The sequence below is a fragment of the Eublepharis macularius genome, chromosome 11 (genome assembly GCF_028583425.1).
Source record: "Eublepharis macularius isolate TG4126 chromosome 11, MPM_Emac_v1.0, whole genome shotgun sequence".
In the NCBI taxonomy this organism is placed as follows: Eukaryota; Metazoa; Chordata; class Lepidosauria; order Squamata; family Eublepharidae; genus Eublepharis; species Eublepharis macularius.
The window spans coordinates 41,442,738-41,467,815 of record NC_072800.1 but is presented as its reverse complement, the minus strand read 5'-3'; the positions used below and the strand labels follow the sequence as shown (position 1 = coordinate 41,467,815).

General features: G+C 41.2%; 1 protein-coding gene across 3 annotated transcripts in view; it reads right to left on the bottom strand.

Moving 5' to 3' along the window:
• Positions 1-25,078, bottom strand: part of THRB (thyroid hormone receptor beta) — a 244,238-nt gene that overhangs the window by 206,010 nt on the left and 13,150 nt on the right. For 2 of the 3 annotated variants that reach the window (XM_054991370.1, XM_054991372.1), the window contains exon 2: positions 21,199-21,276. The gene's annotated coding sequence lies outside the window, so the exon portion shown is untranslated. Of the gene's footprint in view, positions 1-19,735; positions 19,847-21,198; positions 21,277-25,078 lie in introns of those variants that run through there. The other variant, XM_054991371.1, reaches the window with a different exon arrangement.

Here is a 25,078-nt window from a genome sequence, read left to right as displayed (position 1 = left end):
TTGCAGAGGTGGTTCAGACAGAAATCCACCTGCATTACCAAACTCTTGACTTTTTAAAGCAGGAGAAGAGGATCCAGGTGGTATGACATAATGGAAGTGTGACAATATTCTCATAAAAGGAAAAAATGGTGCGGGGGGTGGGTTATGTTGTATTGTCAGTTGTATAGTAGAGTTTCCATGGGTTGCTTGCCTTCTGACTTGACAAAGAAGTGTATTCATCATTCAGGAATAATCTAATTTGATTTCTCAAGATGTTACTAGCATGTTTTGTCACATCTATTCTTAAACCTGTCTTCATGCTGTTCCGTTAATAGTATATAATTTCCCATGTAACATCAAATATTTCATTTTTGTGGTACATACCCATCAGGAAAATACACTACTTATGGTAGAAACTACTTGAAACATGTTGCCAGCTTGCTCTTATGCGGACTTGTTAGTGATTGCCTAGTTGTTTAGAAATTGCCTCTTGAAAAGTGTTTTTGTTCATGATTAGTTTTGGACATTAAAAGAATGTGCACTCCATAGTAAATACCTGGTGTTTTCTCTGTCCATTTAACACTTCCAGTTGACAATGCCAGCAGACAACTTACTTTAAGCAAATTTCTACCACGAGTAGTTCATTTTCTTTAGGTGCATGGATCACAAAAATGAAATATTCAATTTTACATGGCAAATTATATAGTATTAACAGAACAATGCAAAGACAGGTTTCAAAATAGATGTGACAAAATACGCCTTCTAGCCCTTCTTGAGAAATCAAATTAGACTGTTCCCTAAGGATGATCATAGCTTTTTGGGTAGGCAAAGGGCAGGCAGTGCTAGAAGACAGGCAACCCATGTATGTTGTGTCAAACAACTAGCAATACCTCAAGCCACTTCCCTCCACCCCACTCTCTCTAGAGAGCTTTTTCACACATTACACTAAAAGCTTTTTCTTCAACATTCACATTACAGATGTGGAAAATATAAAAGGTTGTATTGAATAAAATATACATTTGATTTTTAAATGGCTCTTGTTTCTTTCCCTTTACGCTATGACAACAAATAGCACAAGAGTAGCTCAAAAGAATTTTCCTTATCTTATCTGATAACGTTGTCTGCTAGGGATATAGGCAACTGGAAGGCCAGATACTCAGGGCTTTTTTTCTGGGAAAAGATGTGGTGGAACTCAGTGAGTTGCCCTCGGAGAAAATGGTCACACGGCTGGTGGCCCCACCCCCTGATCTCCAGACAGAGGGGAGTTTAGATTCCCCGCTCAGCGGCGTGGAGATCAGGGGGCGGGGCCACCAGCCATGTGACCGGTTCCGGAACTCCGTTCCACCATGTTCCAGCTGAAAAAAGGGGAGCAACATAGGGCCAGCACAGGACCTCACCCCAATCCTAATTAAACCTTATTCCCAACTCCATCTTGGGAAATTCCTGGCAAATTGGGGGGCAGTGGCTGGGGAAGGTAGAGTTTGGTAGAGGAAGAAGCTCAACGGGATGTGATACAACAGAGTCTGCCCTCCTCAAGGGAAGGTGATATCTATAGTTTGGAGTTCAATTGTAATCCCAGAAGAATGCCAGGCCCCACAATGAGGAGGGTAAGCAAGCTTTTTAAAGCATCACAAATGCTCAACTCCATTTGCTCATGCAAATATGAAGCCTCTGCAAAAGCCTCTTTTGCTATTCCCATCACCAAGGGATGGGGGTAAAAGAACCCTTTTAATACATTAAGCAAGAAAAATTGCCATATGAGGTTCAGTTTTGTAGGCAAGTGAAGAGTCAGTATCACTGGACCTACATCTGTTATATTTTTTTATTACTGAATGTTACCTTTTTATTCTGTGAGCAGCAATGAACAGTTCATTCTGAAGAGAAAGGCAGCAGATAAATACAAATAAAATCCCTAGCTGCCCAAAATGTAGCTCCTAGTAAAAGTTAGTTAGAACTCACTTCTTCAGCAAAGAACCATTTGATTTGTAGTACTCCCCACCACCGATCATTTATCAATGCAACTTTAGAACACCAAACCTTTTATATATATGAGCCAAAATTGGATGCCAAACAGCAGCAGTTTGCATTTCATCGAATGACTTCACTGTCCACCTTCTCTTTTAATTCTTAAGGGACAAACAAATTATAGGGGCAACATACTGGTAATCTTAATCAAGGACTTTATCAGCTACTGAGTAGCAAAAGACATCAGAAAATTATTCGAATAGTAGATGACAGTAATTAACTGTAGACCCCAGCACAGCTTCCTTTTTCTCCACATACATACCCTTGCTTACACACATACACACATGCTGCCATAAATCTCTTCACACCCCTGCCAGATGTCCTCAGCAGTACTTTCAGAAGCTTTCTACCACATACTGCATACGCCACTTCATTGCTGTAAATTTACAATGATGGTGGGAAAAGAGAGAGGACAACAATCTTCAGGCATGCTTCTGTGACAGCCCTAACTTTAACCCAGTTTCATGGGCAAAGAACTATGCTTGCTGTTAGAAAAAACAACCTGTCTTGCTTTACAAATAAGTTGATTTTCCATACCGTAGCCCTGTACTTTTAATAATGTACAATTTGTTATATGCAATCAAAGACTTCTGAAAATGCTATTTAAAAAACCCTGAAATCTTGGGGAAAACACATTGGGGAAAATGTTCAATACACAGTGGAAGCTACTTGAAATAAATTATTTGGCCTTATCTACACTACTTCACTCATACCATTACTTAGAAACTGCTACAAGTTCTGATAAAGAGATGCGAAGCATGTCATTTCTCCATGATGCCTGCAAATACATTCATAACTGACAGGTTGCGCTTTCTAGTAGAAACTAAGAGGGTTTCAAGTGGTTACAAGAGTGGTACTCAAATAAGAAAGGGTGGGGGGAGATTCATGGGTTATGGGTTCAATCGGTTTCCAGCTATCCTTTGAAGTGAAGGTGATGGGAAATTGTATTTTCTCCACTGATGTACTTTTCATGTCAGCTGTATACACAGGCAGTATGAAGCAAATAGTATCATTGTGTTGGGACTGACATCCAGTGGAAAATTGCAACTACAGACTATAGACCTATTGTCTGGGGTTATTATACATTTTAATAGCAATAATTTTGCTTTAACAGCACCCATCAAATTCGCACAGGGTTCTTGCTCAATCAAATTCTAACTTCTTATCCATTAAATCTAACCTCCGTTTGTGGAAATGTTCTGGTTGAAATCTACACAGACTCAAGGAATGTCAGAAATGAAGTACTACAAGGCTGTTTTTCACTCTGAAGAGCATTTTGAAAATGGCTTGCAATATGACCCGGGAACTTGCTTTTCAAAGAACAATCGTAAAAAATAATTACCCTGTTTCCCTGATGATTACATCATTCCAGAGCAACCCAGAAATGGCGGGTCACATGAAGACTTTTTTTTTAAAGGCTCAAAATATAGTTTGGGGGGCCAATTTTTAAAGAATTGGCTCCTATTGCAACCTGTTGCTTCTCGGTGAAGCTGGAAATGATGTGATCGACAGGGAGTGTGGGAATGCACAGGTGTGGGAATGCACCGGTGCAAACCCCCGCCCCCCTGTTTTCACATGAGGGAACCTAGCAACCTTGGTCAAGTGCCATGCACAATGATAGCACTATAGGAACAATAACAATCATAAAATCTCCCTGGGCATACAGTAGCCCTTTGATGGATCAAACATAGTCCTTTTGTAGATGTCCTTTCATAAAGGTAAAATACAGACATACAAATACATATATACAAATAAAAAGACAAAAAAAGACAATTTATAAATATATACAAATAAATAAATATATACAAATACATATATGCAAATAAAAAGACAATTTATATAGGTGAACTACCAAACATTAAATGCTATGTATGAATTACTCTGATTTTATGGAGGAGTACATCAGGTCAGGTTTGCATGTCATGTTCCTTATACTCCGAACCATTAATGTTTGGCCACCACATGTGAACCAGGCTTCAGAATAAGTTTCAGATAAAAGCACAACATGTGAAAAAAATACAAAAGTAGAAATTCATGTGTCATCAAAGTACAATCCAGTGAGGGGAAAAATATAAAATGCTTCCTGTACAGCTATTATTTTAAGCACAGCATTCAACATAAGCCTTGTTACATAAAGTGACAGAAATTATGAATAAGCAGGCATTAAAAAAAAAGCTTAATCCTTGACAATTCTGAACTGTAATCACAATGTGAAAGTAAGTTCTTGAGATATAGATAGAGACATGAAGGCCGGGGGGGGGCATAATTTGGGAGGGGAACTCCCCCCCCCTTTTCTGAGAACTTTGGGGAATTTGCAGGAATACGGGAAAAAAACTATGAAATATTTTCTCTTTTTGAGAAAGAAAATCCTTGTCTTACAAAGCATTCCACTCATTTCAAATGTACAGCATATAAAAGTCTGAGGAAATTTTGGGAAGCACCGAGAAAAAAAACTCTTATTCTTTAGACATATAGAACATTTTCAAGGTTTTTTCTTTAAATGTAAATAATCCTGGCAACAATTAATATGCAATAATGTGTTTAATGATAACACATTATCAAAGAATTCAGTATTTTTGATAATAAAAAGTTTAGCTTAATATCCAAACATGCTGGTAGTCCTACCTATTATAACTCTATGAGAGCATTTCTGTTCAAATAAAACACTTTATTTTGTTTATTACACTACACAATTCATTTTCTACCTTCAACTTATATTTTTTCCTTCTCAGATGGCAAAATTTAAAGATACATGTGCTATGGCAGCACAGGGTGCACCAGTGTGCCACTCTTTCTCAAGAATTGTGTATCCTTGCCATATTTGTGTATCATTGCCATATTTATACTTTTAAATTACATAAATACGCCAAATAGTACAATTTTATATGCATTTTATGTTACGCATTTTATGTTTTTCAATCAGTAAAAAAAGTTTGACTTTGACAGGAAAATATGTGTTGCGTGTATTTCCATTTTTTCCAAAATGCCCACCACCACCACCCCAATCAGGACAAACACATTGCCCTCCCTATGGCTTCAAGCATCTGGAAATTTTATAGCTCTAGATACAGTCCCAAAAAGTTTCCTAACAACCTGGAAAAAAATGTCTTGCAACTTTAATTACAATCACAATAACTGTGCTTATATACTGCTCTTCTAGACAAATTTGTGCCCCACTCAGAGCGGTGAACAAGTTAGTGTTATTATTATTATCCCCATAATACAGCTGGGGAGCTGAGGCTGAGAGGAGTGGCTTGCCCAAAACCACCTACTAAGCTCATGACAGTAGTGGGATTCAAACCCGCAAAGTGCTGATTCGTAGCCCAGTCAAGAAGGGCTAAATGTGTAGGTTGTTGAAGGTTTTTTTTTTAATTAAACATAATTATATATATTGACAAAGCACAACAAGCAAACAAAAACCCCAAAAGGCAAACTGAGAAAAAGGGAAGAAAAAGTAATAAAACAAAAGTTTACTGGGTACCAAGTTTACTCTGGTATCAAGGCCTGCAACAAACCAAGATGCCAACTTTGCTCTTAAATAGATCCTAGCAACACCATTAGTGGTCCCGACAATATCAGCCATACCATCTCAGGTTCATACTCCTGCTCATCCACTAATGTAATTTATGCCATCAGGTGTCAGCAATGCCCTTCCACCCTCTACATTGGACAAACTGGCCAGTCCCTTCGACAATGAATTAATGGACATAAGTCTAACATCAGAAACCACAACAATCAAAAACCAGCAGGGGGACGTTTCAACCTTCCAAGACATTCAGTTGCTGCTGACCTAAGTAGCAGTTATCCTGCAGAGGAATTTCAAAGGGAGATTAGAGACTGCTGAATTCCAACTAATAACAAAGCTCGAGACAATGTATCCACCTGGATTGAATTAAGACCTAGGCTTCCTGCCTCATGAGTCATTACCAATGTTGATTTCTCCACACCCACTACCCCTCTGCATACCCCACCCTATCCAATCATGCCTGCTATTGTCATTCACCAGCTATTGTCATTCGGCATCTGAAATCACTCCACTCTCCAAGATATAAGGACAGATGGACTCACATTCTAGTTGTATCTGAAGTGAGCTGTGACTCACGAAAGCTCATACCCTATCACAAATTTTATTAGTCTTATGGGTGCTACAGGACTCTTGCTCTTTTCTACTGCTACAGACAGATTAACACGGCTACACATCTTGATCACACTCCTCAGTGTAAATTACGTATGTAAATATATTTGTCCTAAATATTTTAACATCAAACATGGCAGTGGCATGCTTAGTCATCCTGGAATGTTAGATTAAAATAAAGCCCAAACAAAACTAAAACAAAGAATGTAGTAGACTTGTTAAATAAAAATCTATATCCTAACATAACATATTATATATACCACATGGCAGGTACATCACCTTAAGTTAGTGAACTGTTGTGACACTGCTGTCTAATTACTGTGAATGTTTCTATTGCTGTGGCTTTGCCTAAGGTGACATTCAATGGGAGTGAAAATAATGTTCATTTTTTAAATAGCTGTATATATTCTATCAATGGAAGCTGTCAGAAAATAGTCTTCTGACGGCTCTGTTCTTGAATAGGAGTTTAGAGAAGGTGAGCAGTCCCAGGTAAGGGAAAGGAAGAGGAGAAGGAGAGAGAGAGAAAAGAAATAGTGGCATGAGTTTGAACAAAGAGAGAGAGAGTGCGCATGCACACACAAACTGTAGGTTGGCTGAAAACACAGCATTTTGTGGCATGCAATCAGTAGTGCCATCACAGCTGGACTTCAGAGAAGAAGTTCAGAGACCAAGCTCATAGGTTCAGCAGAGGACAACAAATTCAGGAGGTAGTTATCAAGTCCTATTTGTCCTTATTTGTCCTCTGAGTTAAGAGGAAGCAGGGCAGACCATGTATGTTCCTCTGCAGAGATGGTGGGATAGAATGAGAGACATACTATTAAATGCTCATGCTGTGAAAGTATGCATTTAAAACCCCCTGCCCTGAATCGTTAACAGTGAAATCCTTAATAGGGTTACAGCCTTCTAAAACCAAGGAAGCCAGTGGCTTAGAATGGTAGAACTCTGTTTAGGATTGCACTGTAAGAGTCTAACAGGTGCAACCCTAAACAGAGAGAGTTACACCTTCCAAGTCCATTGACTTTTGTCCTGCAACAGACTCAAGATGGATCCAGGGAGTGCCTCTTGTCTCCACCTATGCTCCACTTACATACCTGTAAATCAAGTAGATAGTACAAACACAAAAGACTCCAGTGCTTTCTCTTCAAAATGAAACCGACTCTGGTAGTCTGGCTGCCCTTGGAACTTCCAGTGTGTGTACAATAGAATGTTTCACAGGATATAATACACTGAATAAGAACAGAGTCCAGAGCTGCACATTAAATGACTACCCTTATAAAGAGTTGTGCAACTTACATGGATAGTTATAGTGAGTAGAAGAATGGATTTGCTTCCACCACAAAACTGTCTCACCTTGTGCGGGGATTTACTTTTTGGCACTATGGCTGCCACTGAAGCCAGTTGTGCGCATTCATACTGAAAGATTCCAAACAATGTTTCCATACTGCAGTTTCATTTAGGCTCAGAAATACTCAGAACAACCCAAAACACTCCTGAAATTTCAGCCCTGGCAAGAATTTATCTCCCAAAATTTCATGGAGTGTTTTGGCTTTGGGGAGCTTACCAAAGGGGGCAGAGATAGCAGGACAGGAGCCCTGTGCCAGCAGCCAGCCCAGCTGTGGGCTCCCACTTTCTCTCACAGATAACAGAGGTGGCATGAGCCAGCAGGAGGGAGGAGGAGAGAGCACACCGAGGCTGTTCTGCTGAATTACTGATGCTGCCATGGGCCTTTAAATTTCCACTGCTTTCACTGGGCAATCGACCTGGTGTCCAGACTCCAGGCACCAGGCCTTTCTTCCATCAGTGTTTTCTACTGATACCTGATATTACTACTCTCCTGCAAAATTACCTGAAATAGATTCCTAAAACAGTACCAATACTTCCAAAATTTCAGGATAATGGTAATAATGCACTTTCTGAAATACTAAACAAAATGAAAACAATTTTTTTTAATGTCCATTTTTAACAACTACTTCTTTCTAATTCTGGCTGCATGTAGGAGACAGCAAGGGAAGACCATAAGTGGATGTGAACGTACACACAGCACTAGAAGATGAAATTCAAACTGTTCCAACCTGCCACGGTCACCTGTCCTGGCAGCCCTACCCATTGTGGAAAGAAGTCTGGTTAACTGCCTTACTCAAACTCTGGCTCTCAGGTGGTATGAAGTTGCACTGTGTTGACTTGTTCTGTTCATTCAAGCTCATCCCTTATCATTGCCACAAGGCAAGGACCCAGAAGCTCTGCTGTTAGCAGTCAGGTCCTACCCTCACACTAGAAAGGCAGTTCATGGATATAAAATATCATAAATTACTTCCCCAATGTGCCATAAGCACAAAAACCCTGCTAAGCTGGGCAGAACAGATGCCAGCCTCCTGCCTGGAGACTGGAAAGTTACCAGAATATGAGTCACAAATGAGCTGATTGACTAGCTGCCCCCACGCCCTGGGGAGCAGCAGAGACAGCGAAGGCTTCCTGAGACACCTCCCTGCCTAATCCCAGCAACACCTTCTTCCACCACTTATCCAATCAAGGGCTATTCAGCAAATCTGATAGCCTCCCTATCTGATAGTTATCAGGTCATCAAGCAGTATTTTTAACTATAGCACAACCCCAATAGTCATGTCACACCTTTCCCAACGTATTATCTCACCTCTGGAGACAGCCGTTAAGCTATTGTTTTGAGGCAGAAATGCCAGTTTTGCCCCAGGCTACGTTTTGCACTATAATTGGACTGGCCAGTCATGTGCTCACTGCATTGTGTGCCTTGGTACCTGTCCACACGCCCTCAAGTTCACTTGAGCGCTCTTCTCCCATGCTCACTTTGCTACCCCTCCGCAAAATCTTCTTTGCTCTCCAAGCTCTCTAAGACGGGTAAGTATCACCCTTCCCCTGAAGCAGCTTTCCCTTTTTCTCACTGCCTTCCTAGTTAGCTCTGTGTGTATGCTGTGTGTGTTCTCTGTGTGTTTGCCTTGTTATTTCTCTTTAATAAAGAAGCCTTTCCTGTAGAACATCTGCCAGTTTATTTGGGAGTACTCTAGGGGAACAATCCTGGTATACACTGATGGAGATCTCAGTTACCCCCTCTCGCTGCTTCTCCTTGTATGCTAATTCCTCCAATTCACAAGGAGACCCCCCATTTAGGGTAACACTGCTGCGTCTTTTCATATTGCCCACATCCAACAGCTGCCCACAGGTCACACCTGCCTACTCACTCTCCCAAGGCTTAATGTCTCCAGCAACCCAAAACCAGAGTAATGCTAGAAAGCAGCAGTGTGTAAATGAACATCTGTGAGTTTATACGTAGAAGAAGAATTAATATATATAGTGTGCATACATGGGGCAATGAGCAATGGACTCTCAGTTCCTGGAGGTTTGGTTACTTGAACAGGTAGTACGTATTGAGACTTGACTACTCCTCTACGGCTTTCTTGGATTGCTTTCTTGAATGATCTGCTTTGAGGAGTCTTGAGGTCTCTTGCACAAATTCATATTGCCCTTCAGACTACAGATAATCATTCTCAGCGTTCTCCATATGTAAACGCAATATAAGTTTTCTAGAATGTCTTCTAAAGGATTAATGCCTTAAAATTAGCTGTATATTCTGCATCTCAGGGAATGAAGTTTTTCAGTGCTGCACTTATAAGAGTTTCAAAAAAGCAGGAAAATGCTCATTGATGCAACCAGAATTTTTCATTAAAATTTAGGAATTAGAAGTGACACCGTTCATAATAATGCATCAGTTTTCAGTTTGGGAGCAAAATTAAATAGACGGTAACCTTTTAAAAATTGCACTGATACAGAAAGACAGAAAATCTAGCATCCACAATGACAAATTCATTATTCTTGCTTGTAATAGCATTATGGTGAATTTATTAAAGGACACAATTATTTTGTAAAATTTAACCTATAAGGTTAGCACTATATCCCAAATGTTACTTGCTACTACCTCTATAGTGTAATCCTATACAAATCTAAATCCACTGAAATCAATAGGCTTAGGCTGAAGTAACCTTGCATAGGATTGCACTAATAATCTCTAAATAAACAACATTCTAAACACAGCAGAGAGGTTCCTGTATTCATTCCCTGGGCAAGAGTTAATATCTCAAGGCACTTCAATGGAAGGGGCAGCTCCATGTGTGCACTCTTTGGAGGGCTTGGTGATAACCTCTCCACTGAAATGAAAATGAATGTCCCACAAGTACATTGGAGTTCTCAATCTTACCACAAATGCAGAATTAGATCAAGGCCACAATCGAGCAAGATTAACCACATATCCCAACCCCACAGCCAAAAAAGAGAAACTGATTCTGCAAATATAACACTGCCTTAATGGTATTTGTGAACTCTGCCATACTTGTGACACTTCCTTGCCAGAACGTTACCAATGGCTTCAATACTGAAGACACACTTCTCCAAAGCAATTTTATTAAACAATGGGATATGTTTCTCCAGCATCATTTCACACATATGATCTCTATACTAAGAGTCTTTCTCTACACAAGACTTCTGACACGTGTTCTTCACGTGTTGGGAGATGGAATGTTAGCTGGGAAGCATAGTTTTAAATGACAGAGCCAGTGGAGATTGTTCCAAAAGGGACAGATTATCTCATAAACCCTCTGCCACCTCTGGCATGCCAGACCATCTCCACTTCTGGAGTCTTTGCCCTGCTGAGGCTCAGTAAATTCAACATTTTAAGCAGCGAGGGCAGCAGGGCAAAGGCTCCAGAAGGGAATTTTAATGAGGAAATTTTTTCCAGACTTGGACCTCAGCTGGCCCCATATATTTTGCTTTATGACATAACAGTTTAGAATAATTTCACATATCCTACAATAGACTTCTGGTGGAGAGTGCCCTCAAGTCACAACCAACTTATGGTGACCTCTAGCGGGGTTTTCATGGCAAGCGACTAACAGAGGTGGTTTGCCATTGCCTGCCTCTGCAACCCTGATCTTCGTTGGAGGTCTCCCATCCCATTACTAACCAAGGCCGACCCTGCTTAGCTTCTGAGATCTGATGAGGTCAGGCTCACCTGGGCTATCCTAGTCAGGGCACAATAGACTTCTAACAATATGAAATATTTTTCTTGCATCTTTATATATGATTTTCATATGCTATGCTATCAGGATTATCCTGAAGATGCAGTATCTCTTGCACCTTTCATCTAAGCACAAAATGTACATGTTACTAAATAATGGATCATTTCTGCTGGTAAGACTGAGAAGACTTCTTTGAACTGAACTCAAAATCATAAACCTTTTCTTGCATTCATCTTTTAAAAGGTTAACATTTTATACCTCTGTCCTAAACACAGACAACTCAAAATTCAAAGGTTCTTGTGAACTGCCTACATTGCAGCACAGGAAATCACACTACAAATGAAAAATTCAGGAAGTGGTATAGCATGGGTGGAAGTTACCGAATAAATATACAGCACTCTGGGTCTGTGCCAATCCCATTTAACTCAATGCAAATTATTCTGTACGACGCGATTTAGACTGGGATGCAAGACTTCCCATTACCTGAATACAGTATATCATTTACACCTTGCTTCTGTAAAAAGAAACTAAAGGATATAATAGGCAGGTATTATTTTATTGTAATACTGTTGAAGTCAAACTATTGTTGAAGTTAATGTGGAAACAGCAATGTCATATAGAGATGAATGAAATTAAAGCACAGAACAGGATATTCTGCACACAAAAATAAATAGTGGTTTTGACAGTTTGGTGAGAGCAGCATGAATGCACATTTATTTATATCCCACTTTCCTCTCCAGTTGGAACTTAAAGCAGCTTAGAACATCATTCTTCCCCTCCTTCATTTTCTCACAACACTACCCCTATGAGGTAGGTCAGGCTGACAGTATATGATGGGCCCAAAGTCACACAGCAAGCTTCCATGGTAGAAGTAGGGATTTGTGTCTCCCAAGATCCTAGTTCATCTATCCACTATGCCACTCTTACGGCTCTCCTTTACACTGGGAACAGCACTTATTTAGTTATCTGCTACTTTTTAATCTGCCCATTCCTCCAGAGAACTTAACATATTTCCCCTATTTTATCTTCACAAGAAGTCTGAGGTAGGTTAGGCTATGAGAGAGACAGACAGACAGAAAGACTAGCCAGCCTGAGGTCAACCTATAAGCTTCATGAGAACGGTGGTTTGAAGTTGGATCTCCCCACTCAATTCAACACTTTAATCATTACACCAATGGGCGTCATCCGATGTGTCAAGGCCCTCGAGTGAATCCTAAGTTTCCAAAGAGCTGCCTTTTTGGCTGCTTTTTTTGGGAAGAAGTTTCTGTTACATATAGAGCATCATGTCATCATGTCTTCTGCCTTTCTTTGCATGTACGCTTTGCGAAGCAGCAGGACAACAAGATGAGGTTACTCAGCGTGCCTTTAGAACTCAGGGAGCTTCAGAGTCTCTGGCTCTTCCTGTCACATGATGTTGATATCATATAGCTTCCCATCACATGCCTGTTCTGTGGATCCCAAGCTGTCTCATGGGTTAAAGACGGATCCTTTCTGAGTCTGGAAAGTCTGAACAGCACTGTGTTACGACACATTCTTATACATTTTCATGGGCTTATTTTTGTCTGTCCACATTTCAGCTGCCACAGTAAGCAAAGGGGATGCTTATAAAATGATAGTGCTGGACATCGGAGACCATAAATAAGAAAAAAAAAGCTCAGAAGCTCATTCTGGGCGGGGAAATGACCTGCACATTAACTGATGTTAACTTTGAGCAAATATGTATTCACTTAATGTTGCTTTTAAATTGCTTTTGCATTTTAGTGTTTCTTTTAAAGGTTTCTGCATTTTGTAATTTTATCAAGCCAGCTGAGCTAGACTCTGGTATAACTGCTTTAGAAAGAAACGGAGACAGAGGAAAATAAAGCTCCCACGCCTTTCCACAAACTAAGTAAAATAAAGTTGTTCAGGAGAGCATTTTTATTAAGATAGCAGGTATATAATATTATAATATAACAAAATGGTTTCGGGAAGGCACTTTTATAAAGGGAATGGGACAGTGAACTATATCACTGCATATAATATGTATTATTTGTTTACTGTATGTATTATCATGTTCTCACTGGACTGAATTCTGCAATACCATTTTCTGCATTGTTTAACATATCACATCTCGCAGTTCAAGCTTTGTTTCAGATTTCTGTAATCCTAGTCCAATTACATTGTTTATTAGATGTCTCATCCTATTGATTGCATTGATTTACCCTGTATAATCCGCCCTGAGTCTCAGAGAGAAAGGTGGATTATAAATAAAGTAAAAAAAAATTAACATGAAATTATCAATTTCATATGCATGACTGTTTGAGAGAAAAAGCACAAGCAAGCCTACATTCACTTATTTAAAAGTTTTGTTCAAGATTGCATGTAATACAAAACTGAGCAATATCAATCATTATATAAGGTTACAATCTACTTTATTGCATATTTGATTGTCCAAGACATTTATAACACATCATTAATTTTATGTTACACAAATGGCTGATAAGGCAGCTGGCTGGATTTTCTATGTAACCTCAAACCTCAATTTAATGAAAAGTGCTACAGTTCTATATCTGCACACAAAAATGGAGACACATACAGTATTCATAAGGAGGGCTCCTTTGGTATACATTTGGCTAGAAAGGATTAAATATGAAAGCTCCACAAAAGAGTGTTCCAAGTACTCATTTCATATAGAGAACAGGTAAAGCTCAGCATGATGCGGACTAAGTTGGGGGTTGAGGGACAACCTCGGTGGTTTAAAAACTGTGTTCCGGGGAACAACGATGATTGGAAACTCATTATGGGGTTGTCAATAAGATCTGCAGTAGCAGACAAGCATTCCAGAAAGGCACCTTGTCCATCGCTACTGATCTTCCCCCGCAACTGGCAGGGAAAATTTAACAAATTCTAGATCTTATTTTCCAGTTGTTGTGGGGTTGTCTAGCCAGTGTTCTGTGAACGTACACCCAGAGTCCTCTCTAAACAGGGGGACTGCAACACACAAGATGCTGTGGAAAGTTCCCTGAAAGTAAGACAATCTGATAAATCACTGCCCTACATCATAAATAAGCCTCTCTGACCCAAAATAACCCATCAAGGTAGAAGATCTTGCAGCTCAGTATATCAGATTTTACATGATTTCCCTTTAGATTTTAATGTTCTGCAATTATTGGGGTGGGGGGGACCATTCCTAAATCTATTCCACATGTTTAATGATCAGAGTATTGAAGGGTGCAGTGTGATCCAGTGACTACTGCATTGAAAAATGGGCAGACAAATATTTACCTAAGACTTCCCACTTCACTAACGAGGAAGTGAGAGCCAGTGTGGCGTAGTGGTTGGAGTGTTGGACTAGGAAGGCCCAGATTTGAATCCCTCCTCTGCCATGGAAGCTCTCTGGGCCAGTCACACACTCTCGGTCTAACCTACCACGCAAGTCCGTAGCGAAGAGGGAAATGATACAAGCCACTTTGTGTCCCCATTGGGAGAAAGGCAGGGTATTGATAATTTTTTTTAAAAGACTAATACAATGAAGCCAATAAATAATATATTTATTACTCTAATTAGGGGGGGGTGTGAATGTGGCATGTTACACTATACAATATAGAATACCATAGATTTGGGGCAATTATTAGTTTATGTAGCACTTTTCAATGTACAAATTCCTTTACAATTCTTAATCTTCATCGATCCATGCAACAACTCCTCCTGAACTGAGATATCACAACTAGGGTAAAAGCATCCATTAACTTTAACGGCTGAGCAAGGATTTGAATACATTTATCTAATTTCCAAGCTAATATCTGATCTTGCAACCAAATCCCATCCTCAAATCTTCAGACTCCATAACTTCACAGTTCTGAAGAGATGCACACAGATGCCATTGGCTTCTCTGCATCAAGGCAAAAATACTACTTATTGCAGCAGAAGTTCTTCCACTGCCCATTAAACATAGATCTCTCTAGGGTCATTCAGAATTACTACAGATTTTCCTATTTGTCTAGGATGGGTTTTAGTGGGATATGCAAATCCTAGAATTATAGGGTTAGAAGGGACCTCTAGGATCATCTAGTTCAACCCCCTGCACAATGCAGGAAATACACAAATACCTTCCCCACCCCCGCCCATCCACACACACCCGGTGACCCTTGCTCCATGCCCAGAAGATGGCAAAACACCGTCAGGATCCCTAGCCAAACTGGCCTGGGGGAAATTGCAATTTGACCCCAAGGTGGTGATCAGCATGTAAGAAGGGTCCATGAGAACTAAGCAATGATGAAACCCTTCCTGCCACAGTAGTTGCAATATTTGATCCATGTAAAAATGGATGTTTTATGGAAGACACTTGTTTACACAGTGCCATCACAAAACATGCTAATATAAAGCTAGCTCTAATAATTTGCTGCAGCTAACAAAACCTGTTATCTATCAATGGATGTAAATCTTGCACCACTAGTTGTCTCCAGAAAATCATAACATTCTGCCACCAAATCCCATCCCCAAATCTTGAAAATTTCAGTTTTCGGTTTGGTAAGTTGATCGTAGAAGCAACTGTGGTGAAATGTTCACAATCATCACACATTGCAAAATATGAGAAGCAAGACAGTCCTAGCTGGCACTTCTAGTGTTCCATATGTTTGTAAATTCCTTGTCCTTCCCAGTCCCCATTCTCCCCCTATAGCTACTGACACCTGAGCCCACGTCCCTCTATGAATCTAGTCTCATCAGAACAGTCCAGATGGACCAATGATTCATCTAGTTCAGCCTCCTGTTTCACTACAGTGGACAATTAGATGACCCCAAAGGCCCACAAGCAGGGGGCAGAGAGGCTAAAGCCTTCGCCTCTCACTGCAACTGGTGTTCAGACATACACTGCCTCTAAACATGGAGTTGTCATTTAGCTATCATGGCTAACAACCATTAATAGACATCCACCATGATTTTGTCTAATTCTCTTTTAGACTACCTTTGCTGGTGACCATCACCACATCCCGCAGAATTGAATTCCACAAGTTAACTATGTGTTGTGTGAAGTACTTCCTCTTGTCTGTCCTGAATCTGCACCGACTTCATTGGATGCCCAAAAGTTCCAATCCTTTGACAGGGAGAAAAAGTTTTCTCTCTCCATTCTGTCTATAACATTCTCTCTTAACTTTCTTTTAGAAAGATTTCTTTAAAACCCGAAGAATTACAAATCCTTTAATTTTTCTTCATAGGGAAGGTTCTGCAACTCCTCGATCATTTCTTGCTGCTCTTTTCTGCACCTTTTCCAGATATCCTTTTTAAGAGGGGGAGACCAGATTTGTATACAATATTCAAAATGCAGCCACACTACAAATCTATAATAAAATAATCAGAATCGGTCTCTTTGCAAATGATCACTGATATTTCTGAAACTCATATCTTCCCATCAATATGATGAATGCAATACTTTGGCACTTTGCTTGATGAGGATTTAAATAGTGCAGAAGGGTATGTTTGCAAGTTATCAAGAAATGTTTGATTGAACGATAATGTTGTCAACAATGCCTGAAGTTGTAACCATTATAGGCCAGGTTAAGGCAGATACTATTTTCTCCAAAACAGACGTCAGAAGGAAAGAGCCATGGAATAAATGAACTGCAGTCTAAAAGGGCAAAACAAAGTGGGAGCTGATGATCTCCAGCCAGAAGTCAGTGGAAAGGCCACCACACCACAAAAACCAGACGTGAAACTGGCTCTCAGTGACTGTAAGCAAGTAGACTCCAAAAGCCACACAAACTATGGAGACTCAGCTACATTTTCCCCATCATCTTTCCCAGACTATATTTGAGAAGGCTTATTGCCAGGAAGTTGACAGCCTGATCTCAAAATCTTCTAACCACAGGATCAGACCTACCCTGAGGAATCTTGTTTTGCAATGGTCCATTAAATACTTTCTTTGTGACTCAGTAAAGGACACAGTGTCCAATACTGTCAGACACGTTTGAGCAGTGAGTGGATTTCTTAAAGTATGTTTAGCACACAGCACAGCATACTTCCCCTCCCAATACACATACACACACACACACACACATCTCCCTTCCTGAGTATCAGTTCTGAAACCAAATTATCTGGCTACAGGGTCACATCTCAATCTATGAAGTTATTTCACTGACCACTGATGAAGGTATGGTCCTTTTCATGGACTATGCATACCAACCGCCTTCTTGTTCCACTCCTGTTTCTGTAATTTTAATATATGGGTTCTTCAGTGACTCTAGAACTCAAGGGAATGTTCAGATTTACCTTGGTGGGTGGAAAAGTGCTAAGACAGCGGGGGGAAACACTGCTCTGGAAGAAGAATTTTTAAAAAGAAGGTAAACGAAAGGCCGTGAAGTTATCTTGGCCTGCTTACTTAACTCAATGTCACTGTCATTTTGCCATTTTCCCCTGATGGCTTTCCATGCTGCTCCTGCTTGCAAATGCAACTTCCATCCATGTGGAAGGGTCTGTCATGTGGAACCATGCCATTTACCCTAATCTGGTAGGCAAGAGTTGTGTGTTAGCAGGAGTAACGCAGGAAGAGCCACAGGATAGAGGAGAATGATGGTTGTTGTGGGTTTTCCGGGCTGTATTGCCGTGGTCTTGGCATTGTAGTTCCTGACGTTTCGCCAGCAGCTGTGGCTGGCATCTTCAGAGGTGTAGCACCAAAAGACGGAGATGCCAAGACCACGGCAATACAGCCCGGAAAACCCACAACAACCATCGTTCTCCGGCCGTGAAAGCCTTCGACAATACATAGGATAGAGGAGACTTTGCCACTGCTAGTAAAGATGAAGCAGAATGAATGAAACTGGCATTCGGTATAGCTGTTTTACAGAATGTGGCCTTTTGTGCAGGTCCAAAAAAGTGGCAAGCAAAAAACAGGGAGAGAGGACTGATTCCCACATAAGGGATTTGGTCCAGGGATTCTGGAAGATATTCAAAAGGCATAGCTATGTTACAGATTTAAAGTTAACAATATTCCTTCTCCTTAGCGATCTGTAGATCTGTGAAGGAATTTCTTACTAATAAAGAAAGACTGCCTTTCCATCCAAGTGACCATGACTTGCAACACAAGGGGTGGAGACAGCGTCCCGAGGTGGAGACAGTGACTTCCAAGAACAGCATCTTATTTTCTTAGAAAGTAGCAGTAGCTGTGAACAACATCTTATCAGCAGAAAGCTATGTTGATTGATCAGTCACAAGAACCAAAAAGCTTCTGGTTGTTAATCATGTACAATGCCCATAAGATTAATATTTCAAAGATCACTATTGTTACTTTTATTAGGAATTAATAAATGATTCTTTTAGTACAAATTAATAAACAGCTTGGGGGGTTCCCTCCGTCCCCCTTCATGATTCTCCTACATCTAACATATTTGCTTAAAAATGGTGTTTCCTTTTCTGATTACAGTATTTGCACTTATTTATTGGGGGTTGTTATTTATTTACTTCATTTGTGCTCAGCCTTTCTCCTCAACGGGGACCCATTCTCATCTCCTCCATTTAATCCTCACAACCACCTTCTAAAATAGGTTAGGCTGAGAGCTGGCGCAAGGGCACCCAGTAAGATGCCATGGCGGAGTGAGGATTCGAACCTGGATCTCCCAGCTCCTACTCTAACCATTACACAATACTACACATATTCATGGGGTCAGTTTTCCAAGAGAATAATAGTTTAGGGCTGCAACTCACCAAAAGTGTAACAGTGCCATTCTAAACACAGTTACACCGCCAAAACCTATTAGGCTTAGAAGGGTGGGACCCCACAGGATTGCACTGTAAAACACACAGCTGTCCACACACAAGTCCATCAGTGCTGTCTGCCGGGCATGGCAATAAAATCCCATTAAAGAAGCCAGCAGTTCAATAAGGGCCCCTCGCCCTCTCCAAGAATCGCCCTGCTCCAGCCATTGAATCCGTTCCCCGCGAGTTCCTGCGAACATCTTCCTCCAGAATCCCTTGTCACATAACTTACTCATCATGGAAACTTCCACTGGCTCCGTGCATCGCGCCCGCAAACTATGCCAGAGACATTTTTAAAAACACACCGATTTTTGTCAACAACTGAGCACACTGTGAGGAACCATTAAGCCTTTTTTTTAAAAATGTATCTTTAATTAAAAAAAAAAAACCCCGAAGCCCTCGGATGGAATATTCTTCTCCAGCAAAAGCTAGACAGGAAAACTCCCCTCGCCTGCTAGGAGCAACAACTAAACACCCGCGATGGGAACCTATCGCTTTCCCCAATCGCCGAGGCTAAAGCGCAGAAAATAAACGCTGTTATTTTGCCCCCCCCCCCTCCATTAACACATTGCTTGGAAAACATATTTTTAAAACATCTTCTCCCATCCTTACCTCCCCCTTTAAACAAACGCTGCGATTCTGGTGCCTTTCAGACGAGCGAAGCCAGCCCGGTTCTAAAAATACCCTGCCTGCCAGCATCTGCCACAGCTGCTCCTTCCTTGGCCAAGTCCAGCTGCCAACTCCTGCCCGGGTCGGCACCTACAGGCAACGCATTCCCCCCCCCCCGCCCCACACACTCACACCCACCCCGCGCGCGCCCACTTACCGCCAACGCGCCCGCGGCCGGGATCAAGGGCTGCCGCCGCCTCCGCGCCGCGCGGCTGACGAGAGATGCGAGGCGGCGCGGGGAAGTCCTCCCTTCGCCGCTTCCCCCGCCCGCCGGCCGGCCAGCACCTGAGCCGCTGCCACTGCCCGAGCCGGTTCGTCTGTCTGGGCGCCCGTGACCTGATTTCCCCTCGCGCCCCACCGGCAGCAGCCCCCGCCCCGCGAGTGCCCGCGAAAGGCAGGCCAGGCCAGGCCAGGCGAGCGCGCCCGGGGAGTCCGGCTCAGCCCGCGGGGCCCTTCCCCGGCAGGTCGGGCAGCCCAGCGCCCCACGCGCCGCTCTCTCACTCGGCGCCCGTCTCCTTCCCGCCCCGGCGGCCGAGCCCAGCGCGACGCAGCGCGCCCGGGAGTGACAGTCCCATCCGCAGCGCGCCCGGGAATCGCTCCCTTCTCCCCTCCCTTCTCCCGGGTCGTTGGGGCAGCTCCCGGCTGAACCACGCGGCGGCGAAGGGACGGAGCCTCGTGCCCACCGCGCCGCTCTCCCGGCTGACGCCTGAACTGACAGCCGAGCAGCCCCTTGCCAGAGTCGCCCAAGGCAAAACTTCACTTTGTGGTCAGGCTGCAGCAGCACTTCCGCAACTCTCCCAGGAAACCTGGGCTGTTGTCCAATTTCCAGGGGGAAGGTGGCTCCTTTTTTCCTTTTGGGCGCAATAGGAGAAAACCTCCAGCTTTGGGGCAGAGAAGCCAGAACAAAACAAAAGGCGCTTAAATTCTACCTTTGCTCTTTATTCCCTATAAGACTTTGAGCCATGGACTGTTCAGAGTGCTTTAAACTTGTTCGGGGGAGGGGGGGGCTTAACCCTAGATTATACAGCTAGATATACAATCTACTGTATACTACCATAATCTTTTTTAAAAGTAAATTGCTTTTTAAAGTAGACCACAGGTTTAAATAGTGCACCTTCTTTACCTGTAGACATTATTCTTATGAATGTAAGCTTTGTCAGAAATAAATTTTTTTAAAGCAGGGACTTAAACAATATTATGTGAAAATATGACAACCTGCAGATGCAACAAAAAAACAGAGAGAAATAATTTTTTCTAATTTGGGGGCGCTATTTCAAATGAATACATCACATTATCCCCATTTCTTGATTTTACCTATTTGTTTTCAAAAATGATTTTACTGCTGAGATAATAAATCATTTCAAACAAATGTTCCAGAAACTCTCAAATAGACTTCTTAGGTATTTCTTCAGAGGTTGCAGGCAGCTTTACAGGTTGTTTTATTGCTACCTATTTCAAAAGAGGAAAGTGATGTCAAACATAAATGAGAAGGTACTTGTCCAGTTTTTGTTTTGCTACAAAGAAGTATGTCCTATTTAATGACAAGCAGGCTATTAGAGGAATATTGCTGGGTTCTCAGAATGTCACAACAAAAAGGCCCCAGACGTGTAGCTTAATTACCTTATTATGCTCCATAAGACAAACTAATTCCATTGCAGTATTTGCACTTTCTGCGTTGGTAATTCCACATGGGTTAGTCTGCAAAAGCAAAATAAAACAGATGTCCAGTGGTACCTTAAAAGACTTTTTTAAAAATCCAGCATAAACTTTAATAAGTTAGTGTTCACTTCATTGAACTTCTGTGTTGAGGTCTGCATTATTTAAGTACTCAGACTACAGAAAGCCTTAAGGCTAGTTCACACATTGGAGATGGAAGTACCTCATAACTCTGCATCTTCTTCCATTACATATATAACCTTTAACACAAACTGTTTTCAGCATGTGTAAATGTCTGCAAGATGTAGCGATAACTAGGCTCACATCCAATTCAGCCGTGAAGTTCACTCTTTCTCAACCTAACAACTCACAGGGTTGTTGTGAGGACAATATATGGGGGGGCAAGAACCATATATGGTGCCTTGAACACCAAATGATAATAATGGGCACCTAACTAGAACCAGCCTACACTAAGGGCTGCCAACTTAAACTAGAATGAGACCCTGGTGAATTCACCAAGACTTGCTTCCAAAGAAGCATGCATAGGACCATGCTTTGAAGGATATACATGTGGTGTGTACAAGTGTGAGATTTCCTTCTGCAGCCAATTGGGTATATAATCTATAAACCCAAGCCACATGAGCATCGCCTCCCGTACCATGAATGAACAAGACAGGAATGCTGGCACATGAAATGCCATCACTGAAAATACAATATGGAAAGAGTATCTGCCAGTGCAAGTCAGTTCCAGCCAACCTTTATCTTCACAAGATGGATGGGCCTGGAATTCTTCCCATGAATACTTAGCTACTCATAAGTTGCCTCAAGATAAGTTGGAGGAATCCCAGATAGCTGTGGGTTAAAGGATTGTTTTGAAACAAACTGTACGACCATTGCAAAATATGACTTAGTATATTCATGCAAATCCTTCCTCCAGCAGAACACACACAGGAAAAAAAATAGAAGGCCCCTGGGACAGCTCTGCAAAATATGCCTCTTCTTCTTCAAAGTGCCTTGTTCTGACTCCTTTCCATGTAATATTTCCAGACATTGGAATTATTGGCATGTCACTAATGTGTGATTAAGGTGATATTTGAACATTTTAATTTCAGCAGATTATTGCAATGCACGATCACTAGATATTGCATATGTAACTTCTATTAGCAGCAGCAGAAACACCTGAGAATTGTGTGTCCAGTGCCTTCTCAGTGAGGGTAACTTCACCCGTTACTTTTTTATGACAAAGAAATTACTCTCTGGGCTTCAAAAAGCCAGGTATTGGCAACATGTGAAAACACACACTGGGAAATGAATTATGGCTTCCCAAGACATAACAAGATAAGTATTGATGTACAAACTATGACCAGTTTGTGACATGATAGGAATATTTAACGCAGCAAAATCACCACAATATGTCAAGCACATACCCCACCTGAACACAAAACACTGGCAAATCTTCCTAACCATCATATATCCAGTTCTGAACTAGGCCATGGAATGTGGATTAATAGATCAGTAACATGGATCTAAGGACAGATATAATCTTGATGAAAGCCCCAGGTTTGCAGAAAATCTGAAACCTAAAAAAAAAAAAAGACATTGGGAAATGAACATTCCTTCAAATAACAGAAATAATGCCTGAAGGTTTAAGAAACAATACCCACTGAGACTAGGTTCTAAGATTGCTAAACAACCACCATAACATCACTTCCAATTCTTGGTATCTGTAAAGCAAAGCTTGGGGGATCATAGTGGACTTGAAGAGCAAAATGGTCCAGAAAAAGGTCCCATTCCTCTTCCCTTATGGAAGAGTACTTGTCATGGACAGGGAGCAACCACCAGAGACTCACTAACCACACAGCTTGGCCTGCTAGTGGCCACCATGCAACTCGGCCAGACTTTTTTCCAGGGGAGAGGATGCAAGGAGGAGGGAAGAGGGGAAAGCTGAAGATGGAGGTAGAATAAAAGTAGGCTGGCTGGTGAGTGGGAAAGAAAGAAAGAGGCAGGGAAGGTAGAGAGTGTTGGGGACTGCCAGGAAAGAAAGAGGAAATATTGGGGGAGGGGCAAACGGGGAAAATGAGCTCTTCCTCCTCCTTAAGTCCTTGTGGGTCCCCCACTTCTTACAACTTAAATGTGAGAGCCAGTTTGGTGTAGTGGTGAAGAGTGTGGGACTCTAATCTGGAGAACCGGGTTTGATTCTCCACTCAGCTTAAAGGCAGCTGGGTGACCTTGGGTCAGTCACAACTTCTCGGAGCCTCACCCACCTCACAGGGTGATGGTTATGAAGATAATAATAACATACTTTGTAAACTGCTCTGAGTGGCCATTATGTTGGCCTGAAGGGCGGTATATAAATAGAATATTATTATGATGTTATAAATTCCTTTGACAGGCAGTGATAAATTGAAATATCAAGAAGACAAAATATGCAACAGGACACTCTACTACCAATAAAACTGGCAATAGTTCTCCAGCAGATAACTTCATTCACATCTAGTTTCTTTACCTCTAGTACAGAAGATACTGGGTTGGATACAATCAGCTTTTTCACTGGTGAAAAAGGAAGGAGCATAAAAAAAGGCTACACTGGGGATCATGGGACTTTCATGGAAGAAAGCCATGAGATACAGGGGCTCTAGTATAGAGGGAAATTGAGAGAGACTGAATGAAAAAGCTAGATGAATCCAACTCAATATGTTTTCTTTTAAACAACCAACTAGGATGCTGTGGGCCTCAAAGCTGAAGGCTTTAATTATGAAAAGGCTTTCTAGTCATGCTAGAACAGAACTATGGACTACTATGAAAAAGGACAACCCACCTCACAAAGCCTGTTGGCTAGTATGGAGAAATTGGTATTACAGTATGCATACCTAGTGATTTTACAAGTTTCCACCTTATTCAGCCCCAGATCAAGTTCAAGAAAAAGGCTGCAGTCTCAAATGCAAAAGTTGTGGGATAGCTTTTATTAGGACCAAACCAGATACCACAAATAGCAAGCAAGCTTTTGAGCTCTCCAGTACTTTTTCATCAGCTAAAACAGAGTACTTGATTGTCACCTTGGATTTGAACCCAAACCTAAGACTAGCACTCTGTCTGCTGGAATACATCAGGTATAATTAGATAGGGATTTTTTAAATGTATCAGGAAGATAAATTGCAGAGCAAAATAAAAGATTCAATATAGTCTTTATGAAGATGAAAGCTAAGCAAAGGAAAGCTTTGGATATGCTTGTTAGGTATAAAAGCAGTGACTAATCTCAAAGAACTACTGGGATCTTAAACTGGTTCTGCAATTCGTATCATTTAATGTAGATGATTGAATTAAAATATAAATTGAGGATCTGTCCTTCTGCCAAGAATGAGTCATCTACAAATAAAATGAAATCAGGAGTGGAAAAAACTCTCATCAACATGTACGTGGGTGAGTCTTTCAAAAACTTCTGATGAACATATTTTTAAACGTCTATGCTAAATTGACAGATTAATATGAGATAAACAGCATGTAAAATCTCATGGAATTGGACTTCCAGCAAAGCAAATGTATTTTTGCTTTTACAAAGAACGGTCCTCTGACAGTCAGAAAAGCTATACATTAATTTTGAAGGCCTTTTCTTTCTGTAAGACTACATCAAAGAAAATGAAATCCAAAATGTAAAACATTAAGTGACTCATTCTTCATTCTTACAAAAGGAAGGCAACAGTGAGTTAATCTCTTCACATAGGATTAGCAAAAGACATGAGTTATCTTTATCCTTAACTCACCCTGTCCCTTGTTTTGAGTTGCTGATTGGTGAATACAACAATCAAACAGGGTGAATACACTTTGTTTTGAAATTACCAAAAAG